Here is a 25,680-nt window from a genome sequence, read left to right as displayed (position 1 = left end):
TCTGCTTCCTTCGTCCCCTACTTAACCCATCTTGAAATAGTCGCTATAGATACTGCCTCATATGGCTCAACATACTAAATCAGCAGTTGATCTACACCTGCCCATCTATTTTCCAGTACTTTGATTCATATTTAGGATGTGTAGTTTTAGGTTTAAACCTAAAATTAACTGATAAAAGCCAACCAGAAGGGAAATAGCCCTCACCAATGTAATCATATAAACACTGGATAAAAACCTGCACAACCACAAACTAAATGCCATTCAAAGAATGGAAAAGGAGGGTAGAGGAGTCATTTTTATTTCTTCCTGAAGGGGCCAATACAATGTAATTTTGTTATATTAGGTAGTAGTAAGAAAGACTGGGCCAACATTATTCTGTTTGAGTTTTGTTGTTTAGGGATGTCATATAAATATTGTTTCTTCTTCCTTTTTTCTATTTTGTGGTCTTTGGTTTAAAGATACAGGGGTTAGAAGCATAATATTTTAGGTTTTTGTTTATTTATTTTATAAACTGTAGAGAATCAGAAAATATCAAAATCATATTTGATTTTTTTGGCCACATTTGAGTCTTTCACTGATAGGAAAAGTTTAGGTTTCATACGATTCTTTACCAACATGTACCATCACATTTACCCATATAGAATGGGTAAAAACCCTGATACATCGGCCCCCCTTTTCTAGTGAATCAGTATTGATAGTAGGTGAATTGCCAAACACCCCAGGCTTTAAACATTCAATGAAAGGTATAGTGACAGGTATTTGTGAAAAGAGTGCAGTCACAAAGCATCTGGGATACTGGTGAAAACATAACACCAGACTTTTGGAAAACATGGAACGCAGTGTCACTTGGACTGCTGCTGCTGCAAAACGTTTTTACCAAGTTCAACAAAGATTGGAGTGATTTTGTTTGTATTTGCAGTGATTCAGCTACGTGTATGAAAAGGTTTTGTGATGACCTGTCACAATCGATACCTGAGCCGGATCTCTTCCCTGTAAGAGATCCTTGCCACTTGTTAGATGGTATGCTGAAAGCATTTTTACAATCTTCAGAGTTAATGAAGAATGCTATTGACTTTTTAGAGCATTCTGGTGCACTGTTTTGTTATGCACAAAAACTAAAATGCAAATATTTCTCATTTTGTGCTTTGTGTAGTATCAAAGAAAGAATCATCGTAACTATGTCACTTGCTGGTGGTTCTCAGTCCTAGAGGCCATGAATGCTATATTATCCATGTGGCAACTGTTCACAGAACGTTTGCTGAGTAATGATGCCAAAGGCAAGAAATGTGAAGATCTCTGATCACATATTGGTAGTGATTTGAAAGAAGTACGCTCTACTGCATTCTTAGATTTTTACAGGAAAGCATGACTACTGTAGTGGACATAATAAAAAAACACACTTGTCTACCAAGTGTTCAGCATAATTGGTGTAGATGTGAAATATCTCCTTTAGAGTAGGCTAGGCGATTCTTTTAGTGACTTTGGCACTGCAACATATTCCATGTTAAAGTGCTTGCCACCTGGTAAGCAAAGAAATGTTGAGGAGCAATTCAGGAACTTTTATTTTACAATATATGAGAAATAGCCCTTCACCAACCATGGCGTTTGAAGTCAATGAAGCCTCACTGTGGTACTCTGCACAAGTTTTAGAACCCTTCTGTAAAGGACATTTTCTCCGGAGTTTCAAAAGTGCTGCCTCATGTTTGACCGCTTCAATAACTCTGTGGGCATATGCGCCAAGTTCAATGCATATGTTGGAGAATCTGTCGCAGAGAATCACAATCTTCTGGTGCACCAGTATTGGCATGGAAAGCTATGTCAGTGCCCAGAGCTAGTAAATTGTATACTGGCTAATTTGGCATTGCCTGACTCAAGTGCCAATGTTGAGAGGGCCTTTTCACAGATGAACGTTTACATGGGAAGGAAAGAGCGAGTGTGCATGACAAAAGACTCACTGAAGAAGTATTGTATGGTGTACTACGATAGGATTGGTTTGTAAAAATGTATTTGGACCTTATTTACACTGTACATACACTGTCTATATACCATGCACTATCAGTGCAGAAAGCAAGCAATAATAAAAGCAAAAAGTTCCATAAACACTTGAAAAATACTTTCTGTAGTTTTTAATATCACGAAAATGTGTAACCACTGATAACCACTGTTTTTTAAGGTATTGAAATCACTTGAAAACACTGAAAAAAAACACCAGAATTGAACAAAAATAGAAAATGAAAACAGGAAAGCCTATTCATATTCTATAATGCATCTTACCACACAACTTTTAGATACTCCTCAAATTCCAGATGAAGTAAAATCGACTGACAGTCTTAGTTCTTCTCCAAATTAAAAAAAAAACATTGTTTTGGTACATAAACGCTATTACTCAAATTCAGCACTTGCACATTAGATACCCTTCCAAACTAAATCAAATCAAGGTAGCCAATTTCCATGTTAACTACTAGGTAAAAACAAAGTAATCGGCCAATGCGCAAAATAATCTGAAGACTAAATTGCCAGCACAAATATATTCATACCAACACTTTGGAGGCCTCTTCAACCAAACTCCCTTCATAACTCTACATATCAACGGTCTTCTTGCAACACAAACACCCTCCATCATGGAATTATCTATTGCTGTAACTGACCTGTAACAATGAACTGTTGTATCACTCATACCTTTTCTATATAATTCTGCCAAGAATTTTGCAACATCTACCTCATAATCCTCCACAGGGTCCAAATTCCTTTCCAAATACTGACCTAACCAGACACTCCATGCACTTCTGTATATATTCTTCGTTCCTGGAGACCATGATTCGCTAAGGAGTTCTGAAGCCTCTCCATAAACTTCTGTGAATTTTCCTGAATTTCTGAAATTCTTCAACCTGCAAGGCTGAGCACAGCTGACTCTACTAAAGCATTTTTCCCTTGCAAAGCCTACTAACAGTCCTCTGCAAAGCTGAATCAGGATAGGATTTTGCACAGCTACACCTACTGTATCATTGGAAAGGATGGAAGGCATAGCCTCTCCTACCTTTCCATTCCTGGCTGAATGCATCCACTGCTAATGCCCCTGGATCCGGATGCCATCTGATATTTTTCATTTGAAAAGTCAAATGGGTAGCAAACACCTCTAATTCGAAAGGACCCAATCACTGATCTATTTTCTAAAACAAGTCCCTTCTCAACTTACAATCGATGTGATCCAGTGTACTATCACATTACCCTTGCGTGAATATGGTGCTTTTAAATCTATTTTTATGTTCTAGCAAAGATCCTATAATTCCTTTGCAATATCTGTTAATGTCCTTCACCTGCTTTCTCTCAACCCTTTATACAAGTCACTGCTGTTATATAGTCTATTCTTTGCAAAACAGAAAATTCCTGAACTTGTTTCCTGACATTGCAAAGAGCATAAAGACCTGCTGCTTTTTCTCAAAGAAAGGTATGTTCCCTCTATATTTAATCTTCCTCCAGTTTTCTGATTCAAACACATTACACTCCAACCTAAATTGCTTTCATCCAGCTCTAGCCCAAAATCTTGGATGTGCCAAACTATGCTCAACGGTTCCAGGCCTCTATTTTCTCCAATCACCAGATTAACTCTTTTTTGCTAACGCCGCAATCTTGACCTTTTCTCTATATCAAAGACCCTGTGAAAGACATGAATTCTTTATATGCTGTAAAGCTCTGTGATGTAAATGCTCTAGAAAAATCACCTGTATTGACAAAGACCAAAGGTTAATCTCACACGCTAACTCTCTCAGGGGGATATTCTCAAGAACGTGTGATAATTATCGCAAAATTGGCTTAACGCCACTCTTCACATCGCAGTCTTTTGCGTCAAAATAACACTGTGTTAACTTTGTATCCCCAACCCGGCGGCACCATGCGATAGTATCATGATAATGCACCAAATAACTGCGTAAAAACCAACGCAATGCCAAAAAAAGCGCAACACAAACACGAAAAAAATTACGATGCCCCAAATCACGACACAAAAATCAGTGACAACCAGCGACAGGCCTGCAAGTCCCACGCGTCATGCGGGAAAATGCATTATAAAAGCAACAAAAAAACACATCAAAACAAAATCAAACTGCGTAGGACCATGGATGCACCCGGACCGAGTGCAGAGGACAACCCGAAACCCAAAAGCCCCACGTAGGATTAGGCAGGAACCCGGTGTCCGGGGAAGCGCAAGGAGAAGAGGAAGAGGATGATGGGGTTAGGTCCGCAGGAAGACCGGATCATCATCACGGAGGTGATAGAACATTACCAACAACTGTTTGTCACCTCCACTGCGTCATTGGCAACACAAATGAAAATATGTCAGTCCATCGTGAACAACGTGAATGCAGTCAGAGTGTTGATGAGGTCAATGGAGGAGGTCAAGAGGGGCTGGCATGATGTGCAAAGCCAAACCAAACAGAAACTTGCTGCCAACAGGAAGACAGCAAAGGTGACTGGAGGTGGGGGTCCTGCGCCACAGGAGGAGCTGGATGAGCTGGAGGAAATGGTGGCCACAGTCATCAGTATGGAGATGGTGGAAGGAGTTGGGAGCCCAGACACAGCTCGAAATGACCTGCCCAACAGCAACAGGGTGAGTAACGACCAGGGACTTGGGGGACGGAGGGAGATGGGCACAATGGCACACAAGGGTGAGTAACGACCAGGGACTGAGGGGCCAGGGGGAGACAGTCACAATGGCACACATGCACAATTAAATATAGCACACTGAACACCCAGAATGATTGTGGACCATGTCCCTGATACTCTTGGAACACCGCAGCACACATAGAAACACCAAGTAGGCCCCCGTCCACTATGTGCACACAGGGGCCCCCCTCCCTATCATCAATCCCACAACCTACCCATGCACTTGTGCTGAATCCAGCAAAAAAGCAGCTCTGTGAGCCACACTGACAATGCAAGTGACACTGCATGATCGATATCATGGCTGCAGTCAAAATACATGAAATGGTGCACAACACGAAACTGAGGTGGCCCAGTGTGGATCACATCCTCAAAGTGGCAGATCACACTCTGACACATCCATGTGCACATACAACCCCTGACGTCAACAACACATCTGCAGACAAATAATGCACAAGAGTACAAAAACCGTCCAAGAGCATAAACGAACCAAGTCGCCAACATCTCAGCACTGTAAAAGCACACAAGTCAAATGCACACCGCCTCAAAGGGATAATGGGCCGCTAAATCAGAGCTGCAGGGGCGACTCTTTCACAATGCAGCACACACACATAGCAATCACAGCACATCAAAATTGACAACAATGTGCTACAAAGTGCAACACTTACACTACAGGCAGAGGATACAACTGGTGCCGCTTGTGCGTAGAAACTGCCAAATTACATCTGGCATTTCAGGAAACTGTGAGATGATATTGTACTGTCATGTGGATAGGCTTTGCCTTCACACCGTGTTATGTTAGCATGAGCTTATTAAAGGTTTAAACGCCATTTTCCTTTTCTGCTGTCTCTGCTCACGACACATTTTGTTATTAAAGCTTTTAGCCTATTAGAATATTTCGCTTCACACAAGAATAATATGTTTGCTTATAATATCATTAAATCAAAGCTTTTCGAACAAACGCCGACAGAAGCTGCCCTGCGGTACAAGCCTTCCTGCGGTACCCGGCCTGATTAAACAAAACTTGAGGTAACTCGAGTACCTGCCAGAGATACGTTACACTGGTACAAGGGCGAACTCTAACGTCACTGGTATCTCAAGACCCCACCAACACCGGAATGCCAGAGGGGGCACCGGTAGGATCGCGCTATTATTTCTTTTTAGCGGCCCCATTGAGAATACCAGCCTGATAGAGAGTCAAATTATATCATCTGACCACCACAAGACACTAGGTGACCTACCGATTAGAAGCGTGGACGGAGGTCCATACTCGAACAACATCACTGGTGTAAAATCCAGACGAATTGTTGGATAACGGCCAAAGCTACACCGCCCCCCCCCCCCCCCATCATAGTCCTGAAGAAGACCCGCAGCCGAGGTCCCAAATATCCCAAGAGCACCAGGGTCGAAACGTCGACGCTTACCAATTGACTTGCCTGTATCCCTCTCAGTTTACTTGAGGTTTTTTTTTTTCCCCCTAATTGACATTTACAGGGGACAGGCTCATATGATAGCGGAGGCTATCCCGCTTTGTATTGTGTAAATCTTATAACAGTTTACCACTATTGTCTATTCCTCTCTTTTCCTAATCACTTGAGCACTCCTTTCCTTCCTCACCGACTATACTCTTGATAGTCTGTTGCGCCGTTTAGACAACTGTTTTATCAAATTGTAAATAAATAAGTGAATTTTTGATATAACAAACATCCACAGTGTGGTTATACTTCGATTGCTTTTCTAACCTCCTTGTTTTTCTAAGTTAATTGTGTCAAACTTTTTGGGTATTGTCCACTATTGAATACATCTCTCCCACTGTTTTGATTGAATCAATGTATGCGGATTTAATCGCATAACTAAAAAACAAATGATATTCATATAAGTGTTTATTTAAATCCAAGTCAAGGACCACCATTCTTTATACTGCTTATAATATCAGCCTTGCTTGGTAAGCTATGTCTGAACAGTGAGTGCCGAGGCCTTCAAGGTTATTTCAAAACAGTGCTTGTTGTTCGGTTTGATCAGCGCACGGTCTAGACATAATACATATGCAGCTGTGGCCAACTCTGTTTTTTTGGCGCGTTTAATAATGCACTGCGCAGAGCATGCAGACACACTTGATGAATATTCGCATGCAGAGAGTTGGTACAGAAGATGATGTGATCCCTTTCTGCTTAGACCAGAGGTATGGGCCCGCCCTTCTAAACCCAAAAAGACCTTCTGTAGATATAATATAATATACTAGCAAGGGAGGGTAAACTGAGGTTCTATTTAGGCCTTTTCCTTTTAGTATTTTAACATGCTTTCACCCTTTGTATTTTATGGAATAGTAACTATGCTGTTAACCTTGTTCCTTATAAAATGTTTGCTTGTATTAGCCCAAATACTGCACTTGAGCACACTGCATTAGAAATAAATATTTCAAACTTGCACGTGTCATCATTTACTCCTCGTTCTGGAATGATATGTTAGTATAACGAAAGAGTGTTCATGTGTTCCATGTTACCTGAGGTGTTCTAAGTCCATGTTCTGGGTTGTCTAATCATTGGGGGTGTGCAAGAACCAATGAGACACTGATTGCTAGTCTGGTAGGGGATTTTGGATACTGAGGTGAGTTTTGGCACACCCTAATTCACTGAGGTTCCGAGTCTCTATGCACAGTTCTGTGTAGGAGCAGAATCCCTGCGACAAATAACGCCCAATCATTGGTGGTCTTATTCCATGACACTTGAGTAGTGCTTATATCAGTCCTTAACCCCCTTTACTATTGTTTCCGGAAGACAGTGGTGTTGGACAACCCTACCTATAATCATATAGGATTTTTCAAGCTTGAGTCCATTCAAACGGTTTCCTTTTGAATTACTACCCAGTTGTGCTACATAGTTTGTAGTGTACCTCTTTCTTACTGTGTCACTATGGCTGACGTTGACATACAGCAACATAGTCATATTGCGGTGCGCAATCATTTGCAGACTTATAACGTCCCTGTTGATGGCATGGCAGTTATCTTGGTAGTGAGTGCGGAAGTAGCTTACCCATACAAAATGTTCTATTTGTGGGTGACCGCAAATACTGGTGTGTTCGACACTTATACTGCTACTGCCGTGCCTCAGGTATATATTCCATATAGGACACAGGAAGTTCCGATTAATGCTTGGCAGAACCGAGTTTGGTTTCATGGCGCCCTACTCCACTCTTTTTTAACTCCAAGGTTAGGTCCTTTGTCCATTCCAGGCGCTACTTGGCCTGTTTTGGCTGGATTTACACCGCATCCTCGACATTGAGCGGTACCCTTTGCTGATTTACGGCTGCTACATACAGTCGCAATTAGTGTAATTCGGTCTTAATGCAGTACATTACCCGCAACCTCCCGGGCAGGGCCCCAGGTGGTGCGGCGCTTCCAGCCGGACCGAGCGGAATGAAGCTTAGTCCTGTGATGGTTAATGCAGTAATGGGCAAGCTCCCCCAGAATAAGGATGATTTTCCTTTCTGGCTTGCCGAAAAGTTTGACTAGTTGGAAGCAGTATTTCCTAACACGACTCCTGTTGAAAAACACAGGATTCTAACAATTAGCATGCCTAAAGACTTGATCCCGGAAGCTGGTGACTGTGAATCTTGGGGTAAGAACTTTGCGGCAGTGTATACGAGTCGCTTCGGCACACCGTCAATGACTGTTCTTCCAAAGGTCGATAAACCCAGACAGTTACCGAGAATTATTGTGGCGGCTTATAAGACCGTGGGCCGCAATAGTTTGGGAGTCAAGCCATTTTTCACTAAAGAGAAAAAGCAACCCCAAGGGCAGAAGTCAGAGACTGACGAACGTAAAAAGAAAAATTGTCCGAAAAAACAAAAACAGGGTAAACAACAACAGCAGAAACAGGAGTCTCATCCTGCATCTCCAGTGCCTGCGCCTACAGGAACGTATTTATGACTTGCGCGATCACGCGACGATAAAATCACCTGATCGTTTTCAGGTTTCTGTATAACGCTCTCCTCATTTTTTCAGGACTCATCAGCCTCATTGACCGGTGGTGGAGGAGGCAGCAGAGGTTGGGTTGGCCAGCAGGGACGCGACCAGCCCCGCCCGAAAGACATTAAAGGCAAGCAGGACGATTCGACACCGAAAAGACCCCAGTTTCAGAAAAAGAAAGTTGCTGCTTTAACAGCGAGATATGCCACAGATAGTGAGAACGCAGCTTCGGAATCAGACATGGGCTCTGACCTTGCTGGACAGCGCGGCAGAGATTACCATAGTGCGAGAGGCCCTGCATCCGCTACTGAAGGTGACAGCGACTGACCAATATGTTATTATTATTATTATTATTACATTTATTGAGCGTACAGCTACCCGGAGGTTTCCGGGCGCTTGCCTTGGGAACCCGTCCTGGCTTTTCCCTGTGAGATAGCCCCTACAGGGTATCACCAAGTTGAAAGCCAGGCATCCTGCCGCATGGGGGGCCGTTGTGGAGATTAAGCAAGCTTAATGCCCAGAGTTGCAGAGTGAGAACCCATGATTAGAGCAGGCACCGAAGCGAGAATTATCGAGTCCGTGGACATTTGAGCTCAAGACCCTGCCGCGTCGGGAATTGAACCCTGGTCCCGGGTCTGACCTCAGCTTCCGGGTCTGCCTGCTCTACACCGTGAGCCACACTTCTCCACACTTGTTGTTGTGGAGACAGCTGATACTAGAGTAGCTCCCCCTGATAGACTTTTTAGCATAGTCCTTTTAAATGAAAGTGGCATACAGAGTACCATCAAAGGGGTATTTTGGGAAAATCTTACAACTACCTATGACATTTTGTTAGCGGAAGCTGACTGGCCCCCACCTTTTGTGCTCAAAGCTCCGAGAGGGGAGGAGGTGATCCTCCGTAGTTTCGAGCACAAAGTCTCGAAAGAGCATGCGCTGAATTTTGCAGAAGAGTGGGCTAAGGCTCTTGCGCCGGCTTTGTACCGTACACATTGTGGGTGGGATAAATTTTCCCCACACCTAGAGATCCCATTGCGGTCTATGCCACAGCCTCAACCTCAATATCCCATCCGACGTGAAGCTAAGGTTTCCATCGCGGAAATCCTTGAACAATTGGAATATCAAGGTGTAATTGAAACTTGTGTGTCACCGAAGAATAACCCTCTTTTTACTGTGACCAAGCCTGACGGCTTGTACCGTTTGGTATTGGATTACGGGCATTTAAACTCACATTACCGTACCTGTGCAGTACAGAATACCCACAGCTCTGCTCTTGTGCGAAAGCGGTTCAAAACCACACTTGACATATCCAACGGTTTTTTTGCCCACAATTTGGATGGACTGAGTCCCAGTGGACCAGTTTTACCTGTGGCGGCAAATAACACCAGTTTAAACGTTTGCCTATAGGCTATAAAATAGTCCAGGCGTGTTTGCTGCCCGTACTGTCTCTCTCCTAGAGAGAATAGACACAGATGCGTGTTCCTATGTGGATGACATATATCTCACAGACGACGAGCTTTGGGCGCATCTGTGTCGCGTTGATCGCATTATTTGTAACTTTGCGGACTTTGGTTACATGTTCAACTTTGCGAATTCTCATATTGCAGAGTACACAGTGTTGTTCCTGGGCTATGAGCTCAACAATGAAGGTAGAGGATTGGCTCCTCACTTCTTGGAGAAATGCGCACAACTGCGCGCTCCTACAACTCTGAAAAAATGACAGTCCTTGCTGGGATTTTTTGAATTTCGGGCGCACTTATATTCCTGAATATGCCCAGCTTATCAAGCCTTTGTATGCTTTGATACAAACTACTTTTACCAAAACTTGCTGGCTGCCAGAACATTCAGCTATTTTGCAATATTTGCAGGCTGATCTTCTAGAATCTAAATTCTTACTGACTCGTGACAACCACACCAACCTGGTGATAAGAATCATCCCTGGGGCGGTGGGTTTTACGTACCTTACTTTTAACGAAGGAGACACAGTACCTATTGCTTACAAGTCAAACTTGTACACTTCGGCTGAAATGCGGTTTTCCTCTGTGGAAAAAAGTTTTGACAGCAGTGCAAATGGCGATTCTTAAGGAAAGTGCACTGTCGCAGGGAAAACGCATGTTGGTTGTTAGAGGCAGTTACGAAGGCCAGTCTACCTAATTATAAAGCTTTGCACCCACGGTGGATACAATGGGCGCATCATTGACATCTCCGGATGTCTCGTTTATTTTTTATGCCTCCTTACAGTCGCAGGAGTTTTTGCAGTATGAATTTGTTCATCCTGCACCTTTGGCTATACGGCCTTTGGAGGATTTCCATTGCATAATATATACACTGATGGTTCAGCACAAGTTGCGCATGTGTCTAAACACGCATACGTTTCTGCTTGCGCCATTGTGGTAGGTGCCATGGTGAATGATGAGTTCAAGTCCAGAGTCGTGCACACGCAGACTCTTGGGGACTGCACCGCACAATTGGCAGAGCTTCATGCTGTGACAACTCTTATTGTGAGTGATTCTTACTACTGTGTCCAGTCTTACAATGAAAACCTGTTCTTTTGGATTCAGAATGATTTTCGTGATTACAAGGGTAGAACAATAAAACATAAAATTATCTGGGTCCGAGTCGCTGAGCTTAAAGAGCAGTTGCCACTCGTGTTTGTAATTCACACTCTCGGTCATCAGCGCGTAGGGGTCCACGCTGTTGGCAATTCGTTGGCTGATGAGGCCGCGAAATCAGCAGTATCGACATATTTGGTTGCAGCAGTTACACGTTCCATAAATAAGATCGATGATGATATCTTGGCAGCTGTTGCTGCAACTGAGAAGGGAAGTAAATATCCTAAGGGGTTCCCTTCGAAGTATTCGTACCACTTAAGTCCTGATAAAGTTCCTTATGTGAAAATACCTGACGTTGGTGAGAGGTTAATTCCCAAAGAGGTCTGCAGGCCCACACTGATTACCGCAGCCCATGAAGGTGTTGAGTCTGCGCATGCGGGCGTTTCAGCTACTGTAGCTCAGTTACAACAACGTTTCTGGTGGTGGGGACTGTACAAACAGACCTGTGATTATGTCCTTCCATGTGACATTTGCCAGGAGATTAAGCCTTCTACTGCTGCGCGTCCGCCCCAGACACAGTTGTACATTTCTAATAAAGCGCTTGGGTGTGTTTATTTAGATCACTGAAGTCCTTTTTCATCAGATACTGCGTATAAGTACATCTTAGTAGCAGATGATTCATGCACACGCTTTGTGTGGGTGTGGCCACACTGCAGCGCTGATTCACGGACAGTCATGAGAGACTTGTGTGTCTTTGTAGGGATTTTTGCCTGTGGTACCTTCCATTCGGATCAGGGTCCAGCTTTCGCCTCTAAGGCGTATAAGGATGCCATGACTTCGTTGGGGGTCCAAGTCAAGTTTTCGAATCCATACAGACCTGAGGGTAATAGTGTTGTGGAACGGATGAACCAAGACTTAAAGCAGTCTTTGACGGCTCGAGTTATAGGCACTGGCAGGAACTGGCTGGCCCACCTCAATAGCACGCAGCGTGCTCTTAATAATCTCCCAAGAAGGTCTCTGGGTGAGCGGACCCCATTCGAGATGCTCTTTGATATCAAGATGTTTGTCCCGGACCTTGACGGTCTAGACTCTGCGGCTATTGCTGCTCCCTTTGATGTAGATGAACATTGCAATGTTTTACAGGATCTACAAAAGACAAGAGACAGTCTTGCAAAGGAACATTTGCCCTCCACCTCGAATGATGTGTTGCAGATCCAGGTAGTTGGCTGGCTACCCCAAGTTGGAAAACTGTTTCGTGAGAAGATCGAAAACAAGAAAGAATTTGGTCCCTCTTATCGAGCTCTGGTTCCAGTGCTTGGTGTGAAGGGCACAAGAACAGTCATTTTACCACCACTTGCAGGTCGTAAGGAGAACAGGTATATCTCTATTGACAATGTCAAGATACACAGAGTGGCCGATTCTTCTTAGTATGACTCCGGCAGTCTCATGTCCTTTGATTTTGAGAAATTCTGTTTTGGCACCGGTTTCCAATCCTGTGCCTGACATTGCTCTCGAGATGCCTGCTGTTTCCAGTCCTTTATTGAGTACACTGCCTGGTACTCAACATGATGAAACTGACTACACTTACCCAACTGACTTATCGATGCCTGATTTGCAAAGTCGCTTGGCTACAGAATCCAGATTTTCATTTGACACTGATTCCCACCCATCAAAAAAGCCTTCAAAGATTTCGGTTAAAAAACATTTTTTTGATTCCCCCTTGGACCTATATTTGGCTGGTGATTTGTATTTGGAGTCTTCTAATTACGGTGATTTGTATTGTTACCAACATTTTAGCAATCACTACCTGCATAAAACTAATACTACGAGGCTCACTGTAAATTATACCCAGTGAGAACACTATCCAGCTCCTATGCAAGGCAGTTATGCTTCCTTTTTGAAGAGGTTCACTTACTTTACAGATTTTAATCGGTCTAATCCCAATGCATTTTATTTTAAAATGACTGAAAAGTCCACATCCAAAGTTAGACTTACGGATACAAAATTATTGTACTCGAAGTCCTTTCTAGACCAGTTAGCTGTTGGGGGCTACAAGTTGTGGAAGGATACCATGGACCTTAAATCATTTTGGGGTTCTAAAAGCTGGCAGGTGCAAGGCACTGATGCTTTGCACCGCACCGTGCATGCCTCATCCCGAACCATATGTTGTTTTTTAATTCTACGATTTCACGGACAACATGCTTTGGATTGGCTACTGCTAAAAGATTAAATGCTTCTCCAATTCCTGACTTAGAGGATATTCCAGCTGGAGTAATACTACTAAATGTTCCATGAGAGAGTTACAAGCTCTGTTATTGAATTCTTCCCAAAGGCTGGTTGCTCTGGCACAGAAGTGCTGACTCATGCCAGCATCGTTTTCTGGGTTTAGCTCATGGCTTTACACAGGTCAGGGTAGATCCCCGTTTGAGAGTGATCATTCTGTGACTTCCTAATTATTCTGTAGGCAAATTATGTCAGAACTGGCTCAGACATTCTACCTTGGCGTCAGTTCAACTGCATTTATCTAAACTGACTGACGATGTTGATCTGAATGATTTTATAAAAGGCCCGGCTAAAGGTAGATTTAAAAGATGGATAAATCCTGTTTATAACGAAGTCTGGAAAACATCCCAGATTGAGGCGGCTACCCAGCTTAGAGCAATAGATCAAGCTAATTTAGAAAAAGTGCTAGCAGTTGTAGCTAATAGCATAAACACGCGCTCTTCCCGCATTTACACGTTAGATAATATTGTGTTGTCTGTTGTAGATATTGTGCAAGATAAAGTGTCTGTTTTGTACCCTGGTCAAAATCAATTGCGTTCCATTATGCAGTTTGCATGGACCTTACAGACCCTTAAGGCTGGAAAGGTGCCATGGCATTACATGAATACATCATCATTGTTTGCCCCATTTAATTTGACTGACAAGCAGCACTTACTGTCGATGAAAGATGCTTCTTTTTCTATGTTACAAATTGAGAGGTTGGACCCTTTACCGTTTTCTGTGGCAGAGGCCAATACTGCAACATGGCTTATTTACGGTTTAATAACTCTCCCGTTCCCACTGTTCCAGTTCAAGGGCTGTATGAAGTACTTTGCGATTGGTACATACGAGCCTCTTGGAAGTTCTTATCTCCATCAAGCTTGGCCGCTTCCATTTACATATAGATGCCTTAGGGAGGGTAAGGAAGTTTATTTGAATGGTGAAGAATGCACTGAAACACCGGATCACTCATTAATGTGTAGACATATCCAATTGCACGACTCCTGTAATCAGAACGAGCCAAATTTAGCCAGTATTTTGAAAGGTACCCCGTGCCTGCTATCGTTCTCACATTCACATTACTGGCAAATGGTAGTTCTTTACTTTTAAACAATGAAGATTGCTGTGGGTTAATAAAAGGGATTGCTTATGTTGTTACCGTCAGTGAGCATGTGGTTTGCTGTAAGAATGTAATGTATACACCCCCACATGGGAAACTTGATGTTTCCATCTGGCCTAAGATTCCGACCTTGAAAGCAGAGTTCAATAGGATGAGTCCCATAAGAGCTCTATTTTCCCAAAAAGAAGTTGCACTCACATCTGCTCGTGAAACATTCGTACTTCACGTAGCTAACACTCGCACAGAGGTGCATGCCTTATTGAATACTGATTTGCATTTGCATTTCGGTGAGTTAATTCACACTATCTTCAATGCATCCTCCACATCGGGGCTGGCTCACTTTTTTAAAGTTGTAAGCAGTGGCCTGGTATCTTCTTTTCAAACGATATTCGGTGTCTTTCCAGCTTTCTTCCATTCTATTTTTTCAAGCCTGTTCGGTGGATTTCCCTTACTACTCGCTCTTGCTGCTCGCGTGCTATTGCTATTTTGCTTGTTTCAAAATGGATGCACATCCTGTGTTGCAAGACAAGCTGGCTCGGCTGGGGCTGCTTCACTCCTGAATGCTTGAGTATTATGGAGCGCTACCTCTTGCTACTTTGAGTGCAGCTTATGGATTATCGTTTTGATTTTCCTACTTTACATGCTTCCAGCCTGTCTTTCATTGCCTGAGTTGCGACTTCGAATGGGCCCTGGATTTGTGTCTCTGCAATACGGTGTCTCCCGATGCGGATTATAATCAATTTATGAGCCCCTTATTTGCTCATGAATTGCTTTGTTCTGATGGAGGGATTATGACCTTTGCAGCGATGCATGGAATACTGGGTTGTTGGAATGTGTTCGCAGCTGCGCACGATTTCTTGGCTCGCAGCTTCCTCGAAAACCCACTGAGTTGTTCTCTGATGGTGCTAGAGGCTCCGGTAATTGAAGAACATGTATGTTCTTTCCCTTTGTTAAATTGGATGACCGAATTGTTTTCTGATGAGAACAGTGACTTCCTGTTGGAGGCTGTTGCTGCATATTTTGCATATTCATTGTTAGGATGAGATATGTTTGCAGTCTCACTTCATTGACCGACACCTTTCATTGGATAATCGGATTTGTTTTTTCCCACATTTTTTTGGGGGACCCAACCTATTGACTTTATCAATGTCCGAAGGCTGCGTTTTTATTTTTTCTCTCTCTTCTTCAGAATTATGGTTATTTTTATCTTTGTTTTTGAGGTACCAAATTGGAGTCTTGTGTTCGGACTATCGATCTTGAACTCTGCATTCCTGAGTTTGCCCCTTTTCTTGTCCTATCCGTGCTCGGATCAAAGGGAGGGTGTCATGTGGATAGGCTTTGCCTCCACACTGTGTTATGTTAGCATGAGCTTATTAAAGGTTTAAACGCCATTTTCCTTTTCTGTTGTCTCTGCACACAACACATTTTGTTATTAAAGCATTTAGCCTAGTAGAATATTTTGCTTCGCGCAAGAATAATATGTTTGCTTATAATATTAGCCTTGTTTGGTAAGCTATGTCTGAACAGTGAGTGCCGAGGCCTTCAAGGTTATTTCAACACAGCGCTTGTTGTTCGGTTTGATCAGCACACGGTCTAGACATAATACATATGCAGCTGTGGCCAACTCTGGTTTTTTGGCGTGTTTAATAATGCACTGCGCAGAGCATGCAGACACACTTGATGAATATTCGCATGCAGAGAGTTGGTGCAGAAGATGATGTGATCCCTTTCTGCTAAGACCAGAGGTTTGGGCTCGCCCTTCTAAACCCAAACAGACCTTCTGTAGATATAATATAATATACTAGCAAGGGAGGGTAAATTGAGGTTCTATTTAGGCCTTTTCCTTTTAGTATTTTAACATGCTTTCACCCTTTGTATTTTATAGAATAGTAACTATGCTGCTAACCTTGTTCCTTATAATATGTTTGCATGTATTAGCTAAGATACTGCGCTTGAGAACACTGCATTAGAAATAAATATTTCAAACTTGCACGTGTCATTATTTACTCCTCGTTCTGGAATGATATGTTAGTATAACGAAAGAATGTTCATGTGTTCCACGTTACCTGAGGTGTTCTAAGTCCATGTTCTGGGTTGTCTAATCAGTGGGGGGGTGTAAGAACCAATGAGACACTGATTGCTAGTCTGGTAGGGGATTTTGGATACTGAAGTGAGTTTTGGCACACCCTAATTCACTGAGGTTCCGAGTCTCTATGCACAGTTCTGTGTAGTAGCAGAATCCCTGCGACAGTACGAGTACAAACTCATATCTGTCATGTAGTCGAAATGTCCACTGTCTCTCATCAAATAGCCAGCTCCTCCAAAACAGCCACAATGTGCATTGACATGCTGTCTGTCCGGAAACATGTACAATGTGTCAACATACATGGAACACACTGTTAACCTGCATTTCCCCTATACATTGCAGAGGGACAATCAACACCTCATGCAGAGCAGACCAGACATCTCTTCAGTGATGATGAAGAGGACTCCCTGGCCATCTCCTCTAACACCCTCCAATGGCTCGTAGACAGCCTCCGCACCCCACCTCCAGAAGCAGGTCAGTGCAGCTGCATCAAGGTGATCCCACCCCCTGCACAGACCACACAGCAAGAAGCACACACCACCATGGCTGGCCCACAGGACCCTCACAACCAATACATGGCATTCCAACGGCATGTGTTAGGGTGCCTGGAGAAGATGGCTGATCAGCTGCGGGTGGGGTTCGACCTCATGACAGCCAAACTAGATGCTATATGTGGGTGTCTACGTCCCATCAGGGACCACTTACAGTCCCTAACGGACATCCGCTGTCGGCTCCATGCTTTCCAACAATCCTTGGCTGTCATCGCTGGGGTCTTTACTCGGATACAAGAACTGTCTAGTCAGACAGGCTCCAGCGATGACAGCACAGAGTTGGCACAGATGCGGAGGACAATGGATTAGGGAGTGGAGAGGGAGTGCCCTTCATGGGCACAGGAGGTGGATATGTCCTCAGAAATTCATACAAAACAAAAAAGGGCACTGGAGGTGGATACGTCCTCCTCAGAAATTCATATAAAACAAAAACCACCAGCCAGATGTAGCTGGGATCTTACATGCCCTGCAGATCCTCATCTTGCCATTGCTGCCACAGAGCCTGTTCCAGGTGACTGCTGCAGGAACTTCGACACACACATCTCCGCCCCCTGATGAGTCATTGCCACACAGCGATGTAGCCCTACCACCTTCGCTCCCTGATGTGTCAGTGGCACACACTAATGCAGCCATAACACCACCACACACACACCTGACATGGCCATGTACTGCTCCACCACAGACATTCCACAAAATGTGAAGAAAACATTCCAAATCACAAAGATGTGTCTAGTCCGTGTTCAATCAAGTATAAAAGTATGGATGAATGTAGGGACATTGAATGCACTAAAAAGGTACACCCTGGTAAATGACATCAATGTGCATGTTTGACGCTGACCCACATGGCCAATTAGATGACTGTGAAGGTGTGAACTAGCTGTGGCCTCATTGCACATGAACAACAATCTCTTAACCCCCCAACATAGCCCCATGTACATGTATTAAATAGAACTGTGTGTAACAATGTCAAATTCGGTAGCAGGCCTGAAGTAGTGTCCCACATCACATGTGACAGCAGAACATCTCTTTGCATACCTACTCACACTCAACTGTGTGGACACAGCCTGTTTTGATGGATCCCATTGATCCACATGGCAAGAAGTTGGACACCATACTCACATTGCTGAAGACATGTAAGAGCATAGGTCTACCATCAACTAACCCAACCACAATGTCTGGCTAACAGAGGTGGAGCTGTCAATAGGGACTCACCCCCAATTGAAATCTGTCAGTCAGTCCCTCCCTGTGTACGTACAATGCTCATTGAAGCACATGATTTGTCATTCTAATCAAAACTCATCACAGTTGAACACTAGTGAAGTTGCGTAGACTTTATTAGCATGTGTGTGTCAGTACGGGCAAGACAAGGGCCACAACATGCAGACCAATGCTTAAGACACTTACAGGCAGCATAGGAACATGTCAAGGTTCAAGAAATGGGGAGGCAAAAATGAACACCAATCATTACGGATGGCAACGGTCTCAGCCCACCTTGCCTTGCTGGACGAGTCATGTGATGTTTGGCGTCTGCTCATTGCCCTGTGTCAGGGGAAACGACTCATGGGATCTGCACAGTGCTGTACCACCGGACTGCCCGGACTGTCTGCTTTGCTGTCGGTGAGCAGGTGAAAGAGTCCAACAAGGTCACTTGTCGTACTACATTGCCATTTGTGTACTCTCCCTCCAGCAGTATGTCAGATTTAGGAACGTTGCCAAACGATGCTTTGTAGCTCCACCCATGGGACTGCGGCATCTTGCACAGGTGTGTGTACACACGCGTAGGTGCACACACATGCATTCTGAGTCCAGGCGAATGCAGACATGTGACCATTCCTCCAAGATGCAACAAGGTGTTGGGACCTGTGGTCTGGGTTGCAGTCAGTTGTGGCTGCAGGAACGTAGTTACTCGTCCATGAATGCGTGCGCAGCTTCATGGACAATCTGTTCCAGGAGAATGTCGTTGTCGAGTTCAACGAACACGAGGAATAGCCAATCCATTAACTGGTCCGGACAGCTGTGCTCTGTCCACGCCGTTTCACCAATCTGCAACACAGCCCAACTGCCTGCACATACGCCAAATATCAAGGCATTCCATGCACATGTATCACGGTTGCACTCCTGGTTGTGGTCCAACAGGGGGCGCACAAACAAGTCATAATCCAGTTCAGCTACCGTTGTGTTGAACAGGCTGACATCCATAGGCCACTCGAATGTGCATGATAGACAGTGGAACCAGGGCTGGCGCAGGTGACGTATGCAAGACGGAAGCTCAGACGGTAACTGATGCGCAACACTGCCAGTGGTAGTGCTCCCAACAAATGCAGCATACGTGCATGGTACAGTTCCACGTGACACGGGTTGTGCATGTGCCAGGGATGGCTTGCCATTGCATTTGTTGGTCTCGTAGAACCGGCACTCTTCTGACCGGCGGCAGTTATGTGGATGATATGCCACAGCTCAGAGCAATGATTCGTACTTGTGTGCAACATTTGAACATACGGGTTGTTCTTTACTTAAATGTCAAGGGCATTCCATGCAGGAGTACCTCAAGCAGGGACTACTGTGTGTGGAGTGTGGACACGTTGGTCTTTCATTAGCGCAGTTCGTGGTGTGGGAGTCGACAAAATCTGGTATGGTATCTCTCTCGGGGGGGGGGGGGGGGGGCAGCCGCATTCAAGACCAAGGTCGGCGGTGCAGATGTCCTTCTGCCTTATGTACTGAGGCAAAGGAGCTTTCATCCCTAATGTTAGTCTGACTACTGCTTGCACTTTTGAATCACGCTGCAATTGATGCCAGGCCTTCAGCTTATGGTGCACCGATAGCGATACACACACAGTTGGCATGTATGACCCAAGAGCCTGATTGGCCTTGCGCTCCTTGTACAATCTCTCTCTTTCTCTCTTTTTCTCTCTCTCCCTCTCTTTCTTACTTTCTCTGTCTTTTGATGAGTGCATGACACACCTTCTTATCTTGAATTTTGTCTTGCAGGCTGTGATTTACAGATATTCCAGGGATGACCCACCATGACTCTTCCAAATAGTTGTTTAGAGTCAAATGTGAATGTGATTTTTTGGGGGACTTTCAATGGTGAATGAACGATTCTCCTTTTTCTGACTACACATGAATGTTAATTGTTGTAATTGTGCGACTTCAGGCGAATGATTTTGTTCATGAGTTTGTGAAGTTGAGGTGCAACATCTTGGTCCGTGGGGGGGTCCGGTGGAGGGCTCGTGGGGCGGGTCCTGGGTGTGGTGGAGGTGGGTGTTATGGCCCTCTTGGGTGTCCGAGCTGCATGATCGTTGGCTCCATGGCATCTGCTGTTCTTCAGGTGTGGCTCCGGGCTGGGCTCCCCTTTATGATGCAAGTTGTCGTCCGACTTTACACCAGGTAAGAGCAGGTGTTAAATCCCTGCTGCTAACGCGCCTTATCGCCTGTTTTGTGATCTTATTGCAGATATGGCTGGTCGTAGAGAATGTTGTGATGTGGTGTTGTCGCCGCTTTTTGCACAGGAACGCCTACTCTGCATCTAATTAGCATTAGTTGCCGGTGTCATCTGTGGCGATATTTTTTGCGGCTGCTATCGCAGGCAAACTGGTGATATCGGCTGTTAGTACCAGCTTGTGAATAGGGCGATAAGTTTATCGCCACTTTGGCTGCGATAAAGTGCTGATAACTTGGCAAAAAGTCCTTGAGAATATGCTCCTCAATATCCTTTCCATGCTTCACTGTTAGCTTCCTTTCAGGTAACTTAAGTTTAACTTTTACTATAGTGAAGCATAAAAACATCATAGTCTGGGAAGGGTAAAACACAGACTTCTCCTGATTCACAATGAAACCCAACCTTTCCAATGAACTCTTCACCAAAACGAAATGTTCTAGCAATATCGCCTCCTTCTGACTCATATTAAGAATGTTGTCCAGATAAATTATCATTCTCACACCTCATTCTCTTATGAACCCCACTACCTGCTTCAAAATCTTGGAAAAACACAAATAGGAAGTCCAAATTGTAACCATTGAAACTGATATAATTGCTCTTTCCATCCGAACATTCACCACTCAATATGATTCCTGCAACATATCTCTCAACATATACACTTATTCCATCTTTAAATGATGGTATACAACATAGCAATTTAGAGGACTCAAATTTATCACTTGCCTCAGACCTTTGTCCCTTTTTTCACTAAAAATAATGTACTGACAAACTTTTGTTTTCTGTTGTCTACTTACTATGGCATTCTTCTCTAACATCTATTATATTTCTCTTGACACAATTTCTTTGTTCTTGTTTGAAACTCAACTCCCTTGTTTCCCTTGAAACTGGGTATTCTCAGACTCAATTAAATATCGTTTTACTATTCCAATGTCACATGGATCTTCTTTTATTGTCTCCCATTCCTTCAAAAAATGTTTTATTCCTCCTCCCATATTTCCAAGGGTAGAAGCAATAATAATCCTCACACATTGTCCTGAAGAGGAATTCGGTCCTTTTCTTGTAGATGTATATCTTCCTCCTCTATCTCTCTGTGAAAAAAAATTGTTCCTGGATTTCACGTGAATGCTCCTCTTTCCTGCGCAAACAAATGATGGACGGAATGCTGAATGAATCATTCATTTACCCCCAGTCAAGAGATCTGGGTTAAATCCCTCGTTCTTTACCATACTGGGAATTAATATATTCACAGCTGAAAGGTTGCCCTCTCCTTCTGGCTGTATCAAACGGTGCATGCTCCAAAAACCCCACTGGCTACAGAAATTCATGTAAACCATTAAGAAAAGGCCTTCCATAAGAATACACCCCATCAGGGCTTTGGGTGGGAAAAAAACCTGGGAGTGCTCTAAAAGGGGTGTGTCACATTTCTTAAAGTGGTGTGGCCTGAGTAGGGGCAAGGTCTAAATCGTAATATTGTAACAATATTTTCGAATTCTGGGGAACCAGTGGCGCTCAATATTTGCCTTGATTTCCCTTCGGAGGGCTGTTCAATCTTTTCTATGCATACGCAGTGCTTTCTATGAGGGTGCTTTACCACCGCGTATATAAATCAATAAACAGAACAAGTCAGCATTGGCAGTGAGAGTGTTTTGAAAAAGATGAATGGCACTTTGCAGCAGAAATAGAAAGCTTCTGGGAAGGGGATTTAAAAAACGCCCATTAAAATACTCACGTTGCGGGCTTGCAGTCTGGGAGGGCAAGTCTTGTGTGGCTTCAGAAGGATCCTGGCTGAGGCAGCTCTGATGCAGAGGCAGGCTCTTGGCGGTGCTGGTAGGGCTGGGGAGGCTTCACGAAGATAAGTTTCCTTTTCACTGCTGCTGGATTCTGTTGTAGACCCTCGTCCCTCGCTTGCTTTAAGGCAGAGCAGGGTCACACTGGTTGCTGGAGAAATCTTGCTGCAGGCCGTAAAAGCAGGGTTGTGCCGGTTCTAACTAGCTGTTGTTGTGCCGATGGCTGGCACTATGACGTAGTTGGTGCAGCTTGTTCAAAGAGAAGGGAAATCCCAAGAGAAAGTGTCTCTCTTCAAAGGATCTCCCTTCCGCTACAATGACGTCACGCCTTAAGCAGTGCATACTCACCCAAAACACCAAAAAAAAAAACAGGACTTCTAGTCACCCTACCACCTTTGAGGACCGAAAATAGAGCCCACTAGAGACCCCTTTCGAGGCCCCCCCAAAAAACTAGGGGTGCTCAGACCACCACAGACCCCCCACTTAAAGCCTTGCACCCCATTGTAATTGGACGCCTTCTTAAAGATGGCCACCTGAGTTATGGCGGCTCGAAGCCTTCCTGTATTTATTTGCCCTTACTTAAAGGACTCGCACTTCATGTTCGGGACGAGTCTCAAATGAGTTTGCACACGTCTGTTAAGTGGTTTTGCTGACAAAGACAACAAGCATTAATCTACAGTTTCTCTCCCGTAATATGTCTCCCTTTATAGAAAACAATATTACATCTTAAGTATCCCTATATCCATAATATGAAAACACATAAACTGGAAATGATATACACAAAACCTAAAGTCAAATGAGAATCTAACCAACAGCACTCTCTTCATAACCCAGCTCAAATTAGTTTTTGCCTCATATACTCCATCCAAGCCTCATAAAACATGCATAAATATATAGAATTAAAAAGTGTGCACCTACATGCTTCGATACAGCACACAAAAGATGTAAAAAAAATGGAGAGAAGGTTTTTGTGGAGTACATGTTATTTTTTCTTTGTGTGTTCATACAGTGTTCTACTTATAGAACTTTGAAGTGTTGCTGCTGGAGGTCGTGAGTAAAAGTTAATGCAAAATGCTAGCCACCCGTCTTGCCATAAACTCAACTGACAGGCTACTGCTGTTGTTGGAAGTCCATGTTTTATTCAGTATGTCCAACTTTATTCTCACCTGGCTGGGGAAGTTAGTGTGAATTTACAGAACAAAATTGTTACTTGTAGGAGTAGTTTTGCATCTTGAAGTGCTTTTTGGATTCATAGGATGGGCATTATTCCGCCATCTAGTGGCTGGGTTCGAAACTCTCCTCTTGTATAGCAGTCCTTTCTTTTTAGGTATCTCCTCAGGCAGCGCATATGCTGCTGTGGCAAGACTTTTGGTCAGGGGGCTTCAAAAAGTTGACCACACACTTTTGCTTGAGGCCTAAAGCTTATGGTTAAGCAGACAGTTAAGGGCACAGGCGCCATCTGGCTTTCCTCACTTGTTTTAACTGTTTTACAAAGGGATACGAAGTTCCGCCACTGGAGGGCAGTAGAGTGTGAATCGATGACTGCACGCACACACCTGAAAAGAAAACACACTTTGTTCATCGCTTTGAAATTGTCACAAGTTTGGTAAGACTGTTGCTTAAAAGTGCTTGGAAATGGCCGGACTGCATGAAGCGCTATTAGTAGAATCGCCGAGAACTTCACTTGGGTTAGGGTCGGTAGCACATTACATTTGACATTAATGTATTAAGGCTGGCACGGCTGTTGTTTTAAAGCTCTTAGAAACGGCAGGACTGCACAAAGCACTATTAGTAGTTCCACCAAGAAATTCCCTTGCATGGACTTTGCCAGTGCTCCGCTTGAACATCCAGCACACGTACCAAAACGTGCAAACGCATCCTCACCTGAACACAAATGCAGGTGAAAGCAGCGAGTACAACTGCCCTTGCAATGCCAGTCCGCGAGGCATGTACCACGCTGCCCCCTTCTCAAAAGTATGCATTTTCATAACATGAAACACGCGTCAGGAGCTTGGACCTGACAAACGTCATTATATTGTGAGCCTTGTGCCTTAAACCTCGACCGAGGGGCAGTTAGCGCTCCGTTTGTACCCTGTGGGTGTGCGTGAAACAGACTTAACTTGAACTTCACAGCTCCTCAGACTACCACACACTGTATCAGGCATATAACACAGGGCTGTGCTGTGGAGGTCACAGGGGCAGCTGCAGGCACGGCTTGCACTAGTGTGTGTTAATCCCTGAACCTGTCCGGTGTGCCTTGAAGCACTTGCGTTCCAGGGCTCATTCACTTCATCTTTCCAGATCAGAAAAAAAGTGCTTTCCATTCTTTAAATCGAAGCCCCACAGGTTGTGGGGATAATTGAGGGATCGGGGCCTCCTTCTACGCTTTGATTCAGTCTCCTGCACAGCTCGCTGTCCATTCATCCATACATGTATCCATTCATGTATCCATTCATCCATTGACTCGTCCCGTGCCCTCAAGTCGTTTATTCTTGTGCCCCAGATGTAAGCATTCAGGACGGAGAGGCTTGGGAGAGGTGCAGCGCCGAGTTACTGAGGCCTTGGCAGTCTGTGCGCTTTACACCATGCCCCAGATGCATTGCACTCATCTGCTCTCCCAGGGGCCCTGCCGGCCTCCTGCACATACAGTGCCTGCCACTGCTGCCAGGCTCTCCAATTACAGGGAGCTGTGCCTCAATCAGTGCCTGGGGGAGTCCCAGGTGGCCCCCACCGAGGTCAGGGCCGGTCTGAAGGGGCCAATGGATGGCATGGCCACTAGGGGCAATTGGTCCCAGGTCAGCAAGTTCACATGCTGTGTCCCCCTACTGCCCCCTTTCTGGCAGCACCAAGCCTCCGTTAAGCCGTGTCTGTCCGTCACCTTTCATGGGGTGCGTCTCCCTGCCCCTATGCTCTTGCAGCCCCCTTCCTGCCCTCGGTCACTAGCCTGTTCACAGCCCCTCCTCCACTCTCATCTCTCTTCCAACCCTCCCTCTCTGCTGACCTTCACACCCGCTAATGCGCCCCCTCCTACCTGCAGCGCCCCTGCTGCCTCCTCGGGCCTAGGTGTCCCTTCCCCTCCTCCCCCTCTCTTCAGAGGGCAATGCACACCCTGGATCCACATTCTACAAACTTATTTCTACCATCGCCCATATTCCAGTAACTCCTTATTGACCCCTTCCCACCCCTTATCCACTCACACCTTTCCTGCCCATTCACCGCCCTCCTGTCCATTCACTGCCGTCCTGCCCAGTCACCCCTCT

Source organism: Lissotriton vulgaris, chromosome 2_1 (genome assembly GCF_964263255.1).
Source record: "Lissotriton vulgaris chromosome 2_1, aLisVul1.2, whole genome shotgun sequence".
Classification (NCBI taxonomy): Eukaryota; Metazoa; Chordata; class Amphibia; order Caudata; family Salamandridae; genus Lissotriton; species Lissotriton vulgaris.
This window is presented reverse-complemented; position numbering follows the sequence as displayed.